Here is a 7,431-nt window from a genome sequence, read left to right on the forward strand (position 1 = left end):
ATCGTACTGACGTTTCAAAATTATCGTTTTTCCACCCAAATTATCGTAAAAAGATATCGGATGTCTGTGAAAATTATTGTATATTTTTTCTGATGCTACTACACTACTCTTTACAGTAATATGATGATGATAAAATAAATGATGGAGTTCTTACCAGCACAACATGTCTTTAGTGGTGTTTTAAATTTTTATAAACAGCATTACTCTTGTAATAAAAAAGAGAAAATGGAAATTCAAAAGAGTTTCGAAATATATTATGGCTAATGTAAACACTGTGTACAGCAGGTATCATTAAAGGGAGGTTTATATAACAATATTCAGTTTAGAAAAGTTAATTCATCAAATTTTATTAAATAAAATAAACAGTTCCTCAACAAATAATTGATTACACAAGATACTTTCAGGTGATTCTTTCTTGTTATCAAAATAAATTTTTCTTTTATACTGTATAGTACTACACGGTAACGACTGACGAATATCAAACCGTAGCAATCAACCGTCATTGTCACTCGAAATGTGCCTGTACACCCACGAGCAAAAGTTCGCCGACAGTCCCTCCCAGGCATATGTTTCCAAGTATAGCCCATAGAGGGCGAGGCGCTCGTCCGCCAGAGTGAGGGAGTAGGGAGGAGACGGAGAGGGGGACGGGGAGGGAGGCATCGAGACTTGGGAGGGAGAGGGAGGTAACAAGAGAGGGGAGGGAGAGAGCCTGTGTAGCAGCCACATATCGGGTGTTTTATTATTATTATTATTATTATTATTATTATTAAGTATAAGTATGAGAAAGATGGACGCAATCCAGCGTTAGCCCTTAGAAAACGGCTGACATCTTCTGTATTATTTCTAATTCTATACGATTTTTCTTGTGTGACGGAAGCACTAGCGATCTCCAAAGGCTAAAGGATTGATGTAACCCATAAACAACGGTTTGATTTTGATCCAGATGATCAAAGAGGCCACAAGAATATTTCCATCGTTTAAAGGCTAAGGAAGCAAAAATAATAATATAATCATATCAGATAATGTAAAGGTAGACAGCAAGGTAGAAGGACGTAAACTAAGAGGCAAGGAAGAGAGAGAGAGAGAGAGAGAGAGACAGACAGACAGACAGACAGAGACAGACGGACAGACAAAGACAGAGACAGACAGAAGGAGTTGGCAAGTGAAACACGTAAAAGGTAATGCCTAACTTAGTGGTAAACATTTGTGTATCATATAATTACATACATCATAATTGAAATTTGGTGATAAAAACAGTTATCATTATTACTTTAGAAGTTATTAAACAATTATCCTTTTTATTTTGATGACGAAAAGGCAAGGCCAGTGCTGCATCTTTACATTACTGATGTTACACACATACGGTATATACCATCTCCATTCTACCAATGGCACCCTGCGAAGCGATTCACTAACTTCAATCCGAGGAAATGTGGCTGGGCTCGGACTTGGCCTCCACACATCATTCCTCACCTTTGGGAGGGTAATATCTAATGTCTTCATGTAGTTCTGATACACCATAATGCAATACAAATTTATCCATGGGTGTATTGTCTGTATCATATCTCGCGAACAGAATGAGGACATCTTGGAGGGCATGCAGGAACGACCGTTGACACAATCCGTGAAGTTAACACAGGATTTGCACCTGACCTACAGTGTTTTCACTGTGCGACGACGCCTCCACGGAGCAAGTATTAAAAGTTACGTGCCGGCTGTAAAGGAAGTGTTATCCCTCGATAACAAAGATGCCCAACTAGGCTTTGCTCTCCAGTACTCAACGAAGAACGAGGCATTTTGGAAAAATGTAGTATTTACAGACGAAAAGTGATACTCGTCTGTGAAGACAGGGCAGGGGGTGTGATGGGAAGTCAAGAATTGGGTGTATTTTGACAAAGATATCATGGGCAAAGCAACTCGTGGACGTATATCTGCATCACTCTCGGGTTGGGTGCGGGCACATGGACCAGGAGAACTAATTGAAATTGAGGGTAATTAACAAGTGAACAATATATTGCAATCCTCGAGAAAGCTCTGTTGCCCTTAATGCGCTTGATGGCAATCCAGCCCCCCCCCCCACACACACACTACTCACGTTTGCATGATAGCAGCCCCATGCACGCAAGCAGTATGGTGAAAGATTGGATTCATACACATCCTGAGGTTCACTTCATCGATTGGCCAGCGAAAGGATGTGATATGAATCCCACCGAAAACCTATGGACTATTATGGTTCAGAGTCGAGTATCAGGCAAGAGCGAACTAAAACTGTCATTGTGCGTCACACATGGGACGTGTGGGAAGGTATACGTCAGCGCCCAGATTTATGCGCCAACCTTGTAAAATCAGTGCCAAACAGAATACAGGAAGTAATAGATGCACAAGGAGGCTGGTCATCCTCTTGAATCATCAAAAGGAAATAGTGATATTATAAAGAATATCAGTGTTAAATTAAAAATAGAGAGTTAAACGTGGTTCAGTTGGCGTTATTCGTTATGTTTTTTCTTGGTTTAGTTATAATTTTAGATTAAGTAGCAGGAATCCGATTACATGATATATTATGCAAGTTGCGTGCATATGTATCATGTAATAGAATTTTATATATATATACATATATATATATATATATATATATATATATATATATATATATATATATATATATATATATATATATAAACTCCAGTGTGTATTATTTAAAATATCTTTTTACTGTTAGTGTGGTTTTCCTAGTGTGCCAATGTAATATACGTAATGTATAATATTTACACCGATAAGCAGGGATACCTATCTGAAGCATGTATCAACTATTTCATGACACTATGTAATAAAGCAGTGCTATTCAACCTGGGTGGACGGTCCACCTTAGGGTGGACGAAATTCAGTGTGGGGTGGACAGCTTTCTTTGGGTGGACAGAGGGTGGACCAGATCATTACCGTATATGGATAGAAGAAAAAAGAAGAAATTAATAATATAATACAAGTGGAGAATTTACATATGTGTAGTCAAAGATAGCCTGTATGTTGATTTTTCTGTGGCTCACGAGCACTTAATCCAGCTTTATCTCGAAATGCATACACTATACAATGAAATTTATACAAGATTTAACCTCTCTGTCTTTCCCTTCAGATTTATCACAAAGTGTGAACATGAAATATATATTTGTATATTGTTTTTACTTGCCTACGTATTTGTACATTCAAGAATCTAAAAAAGTAAATATATAAGGGTAGGATCATGGGATTATACAGTTAACCGATTGGGGTGGACAGCTTTTAGCAATTCAACACTAGGGGTGGACGACGCCAAAAAAGGTTGAAGAGCACTGTAATAAAGTAATACCCTCTCAACTCAGCACAGAAATGTTATATCCTTAAAACATTGACTTCAGAACATAGCTTTTACGACAAATATAACGACCCCCACAGATTTACGGTATTTAATCATATCAGCCGTCCTATGACCGTAGGGCATTCGCATCACAGCATGAGTGGCAGTAACACATAATGTCAATCACCAATAAAATTATTCTACCACATTTCACCCTCCCATTTCTTAAGTATGTAATTTATGATTCACAAATGCTTACCACAAAACTAGGCATTGCCCTATGCGTATTTCACTTGCTAACTCCTTGTTCTCTCTCTCTCTCTCTCTCTCTCTCTCTCTCTCTTCCTTGCCTCTTAGTTTACGTCCTACTACCTTGCTGTCTACCTTTACATTATCTGATATGATTATATTATTTTTTTTCTTCCGTAGCCTTTAAACGATGGAAATATTCTTGTGGCCTCTTTGATCATCTGGATCAAAATCAAACCGTTGTTTATGGGTTACATCAATCCTTTAGCCTTTGGAGATCGCTAGTGCTTCCGTCACACAAGAAAAATCGTATAGAATTAGAAATAATACAGAAGATGTCAGCCGTTTTCTAAGGGCTAACGCTGGATTGCGTCCTTCTTTCCCATACTTATCTCATACCTAATAATAATTCATTCATCCAACATCCAATCCTACACTGCCCCATGAGGAGCGTAGGAGCCCGGGGCTAGGCAATTGGTCCCGACATTTAAGATGAGAGTGACCAGCCTCACTCATCCCTGAGTGGTATTACATGAGCAATCAACCCCAACCATCCCTTGGATATAAACCTTCACCGGCTCAATCCGATTGGAGCGCAATAATTACCCACTAAAACCACCAGGCGTCAAAATCTGGTCATATGGTTACCACCCAGCGTAGTAAATGCTTTCTGGTGTACAGGAAACCATTTGGCTTGTCACTCAGTATAAAGTCATCCACAGGCTGAAGGAAGGGGAAAGAATGAAGGAAGGAAAGACAGGAGAGGGAGTGTAAAGTCACTCGTAGGCAGAAGGACAAGGAAAGAATGAAGGAAAGAAAGACAGAAGAGAAAGGAAAGAATGAAGGATGGAAAGGAAATGGCAGACACCAGAGAGCAGCACTACGTTGAGTGAGTGGATGGTGAGCGCCCCCACCTACCACAATCTAATAATAATAATTTTCATTCATTCATCGCCAGACGCCATGTATCCCAGACGGGGTGGCCAAGGGCTTAGAGTTAATTATTTTACAGGGAGGGGCACTAATCCTCCACCAACCCCACTTGTCACGTAAGGATGCCAACAGCATCTGGTGTTCCCAGGCGGTCACCCATCCAAGTACTAACCAGACCCAACGTTGCTTAACTTCGCTGATCGGACTGGAAGCGGTGTACTCAACGTGGTATGCTGAAAAAAAAAATAATAAAAATAATAAAACACCCGATATATGGCATCTACATAGGCTCTCTCCCTCCTTTCTCTTGCCTCCCTCTCCCTCCCAAGTTTCGTTGCCTCCCTCCCCCTCCCCCTCTCCGTCTCCACCTTACTCCCTCACTCTGGTGGACGAGAACTTCGCCGTCTATGATCTGTGTATGGAAACATATGCCCGGCAGGGACTGTCGGCGAACTTTTGCTCGTGGGTGTACATTTCGTTCAGTACAACAAGTCTTGCTACCGTATCTCATAAACACAATTACCCTATGTGCACTAAGGAAAATTACGATTTCTCATTTTACAGACAACAAACTATCTATGGAAAAGATATATTCTTAATGAAAAGGCTTTTTTTTTTTTATCATTTTTTAAAATTCAAACTCTGATGCCACAAAACACAGGATTATCGTACAAAACGTACGATAATAAGAAAAGGTACGTACATCGTACCAGAGGCAGTTAAATCGTACATGTACGATAAGTATCGTACAAATGGCAACCCTGCTGGCAACTCTGACACGTAACAGAAAAATAGAAGTACTGCACAACCTCCAGACTACCTATCAAATCCCTCTTCTCAACAATATATATATATATATATATATATATATATATATATATATATATATATATATATATATATATATATATATATATATGGGGTTATAGAAGACATACAAGGTAGGACAGTGGATGTTGGAGCAACCCTAATGAGAGAGGCCAGTGTTTGGAAACTCCCTGTACCGTTGTTTGCAGATGATACTGTGTTGTTACGTGAAGACGAAGGGGAGCTGCAAAGTTTAGTGTATGAGTTTGGGAGAGTGTGTAAGAAACGGAATCTAATGGTGAATATAGGGATGAGTAAATTTATGGTCTTTGAGAGAGGTGAAGGCAGTGAATGTACAGTGAGGTTGGATGATGAGGAAATGGAAAATGTGAGTACGTTCAAGTACTTGGGTAGTGTGATGAGTAAGGATGGAAGTTTGGAGGGTGAAGTGCTTGAAAGGGTACAACAAGGAAGAAAGGTTGCTGGTTCCTTAAAAGCAGTGCTAAGAAACAGGGAAGTGAGCATGGAAGTGAAAAAGTTATTACAAGACAGTATTGTGATACCAACTCTAACGTATGGAAGTGAAGCTTGGACCTTGTTGGAGGGACAGAAGTCAAGAGTGTGAGCAGGGGAAATGAGTTATTTGAGAGGAGCCTGTGGAGTCACTTGGAGAGACAGACTGACATATGACGATGTGAAGGAACGTTATGGTGTGAATGTAGATGTGATACGAAGTGTTAGGAGAAACACACTGAGGTGGTTTTGGCCATGTGGAGAGGATGGAGAGTGAGAGACTGACGAGGAGAGTGTATGTGGGTGAGGTAGAGAGGGAGAGAGGGAGGGGAAGGCCAAGGATGAGATGGAGGGATGGAGTGGAGAGGTATATGAGAGAGAGGGATGTGAACTGGGAGCAGGGCAGTGAAATGGCGGGGGACAAGGTGACGTGGAGGCGATTTGTTTGTGGCCACCCCGTATAAGGGATAAAGGCGTCTGGAGATATATATATATATATATATATATATATATATATATATATATATATATATATATATATATATATATATATATATAGACCTAGCTCGTTCCCGGGTGGCTGATAGGGTAAGGCCTTGGAGTGCAACGAATAACCGAATCTGCGGTCATTTACCGAATCGGAACCGAATCGCCACTTTGAATTGGAAAATGTTATAATTTTCATCACTCTATAGGTTTATACACACCCAATTAGCTGAAATCCGGTCCAAAATTTTTGTTTAATTTAACTATTAATACAAAAGATTAGGATTCCTAACAAAAACTTGCTAAAGTTGGCAAAAATGTTTTGCCTTTAACTTGACAACTCGCCCTGACAGACTTCTGTTTTGTATAGATATTGATTTACAATGTAAGTTTATTTGCACTTTAAATCAATATTTATGCAAAACAGATGTCTGTCAATGCGTGCTGGCGATCTAAAAGGGAAATACCCTCTTACCTTAGCGTCGATTCGGTAATTCTTCACACTGAGAAGATGCAACTTCTGCAGCTACGTACGACATGGATGAGGCTTCCACTCCTCTAGGTCATGACAGCGGAGAAGAATCTGTAGGTGGTCTCATGAATGTGGAGGGAGCTCGTGCAGAGAGGAAGACCAAGACAATACCACACGCTTGGATTGAAAGGACTGTACAAGGGAGATTTGATGACAGAGCTGGCACGACTTGTAATTATGCTGGGGCACTTTGGAGAGAAACTGGGGCAATCAGAGGAGAAATTGCCTTCCAGTGGTTACCTTACACCTTTCTGACCTGAAATGTCAATAGCTTACAGAGCTGATTTACTGACCTAAACAGAACTTGGTCGCCTTGCAGGAGGAAAGAAATGATGTGCCTCAGCTGAGAAGTTACAATGTTTTCACCTTGATCAAGAAGGTAGCTCAATGGCTTTGGCAATGCATGGTAAGTCAAGTCTTCCTGTAATGTTCCTTTTAAAAGGTGTTCATAATGCAACTGAATATAGTAATGTGCTTATGTCTTGACGGTACACTTGTCTATATTGTGAATGTGTATGTTCGTGCCAGTTGTTTTCATACTCAATCACTTCCTGCCCGTATCTTCGGAGAGAGGACCTTA

The 7,431-nt window shown here is 40.1% G+C and overlaps 1 pseudogene; it reads right to left on the minus strand.

Moving 5' to 3' along the window:
- Positions 1 to 4,635: 4,635 nt before the first annotated feature.
- LOC145414347 (5S ribosomal RNA) lies at positions 4,636 to 4,755 on the minus strand (annotated as a pseudogene).
- Between the last annotated feature and the right edge of the window lie 2,676 nt (positions 4,756 to 7,431).

The sequence above is a fragment of the Coenobita brevimanus genome, chromosome 98, assembly GCF_032717465.1.
Source record: "Coenobita brevimanus isolate Jiangsu-jjx chromosome 98, ASM3271746v2, whole genome shotgun sequence".
In the NCBI taxonomy this organism is placed as follows: domain Eukaryota; kingdom Metazoa; phylum Arthropoda; class Malacostraca; order Decapoda; family Coenobitidae; genus Coenobita; species Coenobita brevimanus.